Source organism: Chrysochloris asiatica, unplaced genomic scaffold (assembly GCF_000296735.1).
Source record: "Chrysochloris asiatica unplaced genomic scaffold, ChrAsi1.0 scaffold00027, whole genome shotgun sequence".
NCBI lineage: Eukaryota > Metazoa > Chordata > Mammalia > Afrosoricida > Chrysochloridae > Chrysochloris > Chrysochloris asiatica.
Genome location: NW_006408545.1, coordinates 5,731,014 through 5,731,624, shown reverse-complemented (window position 1 = coordinate 5,731,624; position 611 = coordinate 5,731,014). Strand labels below are relative to the sequence as shown.

The window sequence follows — 611 nt, the reverse complement described above, 5'->3', positions numbered from 1 at the left end:
TTGAGCCCATTGCTGTTGCCACTGTGCCAATCCATCTCATTGGGGGTCTTCCTCTGTTTTGCTGACCTTTCATTTTACCAAGCGGTAACCAGGGTCACTATAACTGACTCATTGGCACTTAACAGCAACAATAACATCAAGAAAACCCTTATACTGTTGGGCAAACACCTCTCCTTTCTGTCATTGTAAAAATATCTGTAGTGCCAAGTAAAAACAAGATGCCAACAGACTAAATCATAGTCCTCTGTTGAAAAGATGCATAGAAAGCCACTCTGAAGATTTGAAGAAGCAAGTGTACAATGTAAGGAAGAAAGGGCCGATGAATCTTGTATGCCTCTCAGCCAAAGGCGACTATATTATGAAACTAGTGGAGAGTCATGAAGCTTGACTTAGCTTTTTCTTTTACCTTACTTCTTCTTTTTTTTTTTGAAATATGATAAAAAGCTTTTAATTTCAGACTGCTAAACTAAGAGGAAAAAGCATGACATATTTTTCTTAAATGTTTTATTGTGAATTATGTGATAGTTTACATGGGAGAACATTATTTTTACATTCATTCTATCGTATATCATCTCATTGCCATGGTTACACTCCCCTCCATGCATCATCAA

The 611-nt window shown here is 36.8% G+C and overlaps 1 protein-coding gene across 1 annotated transcript in view; it reads left to right on the top strand.

The window, feature by feature from the left end:
* Positions 1-611, top strand: part of SLC35F1 (solute carrier family 35, member F1) — a 608,564-nt gene that overhangs the window by 318,895 nt on the left and 289,058 nt on the right. The window lies entirely within an intron of this gene.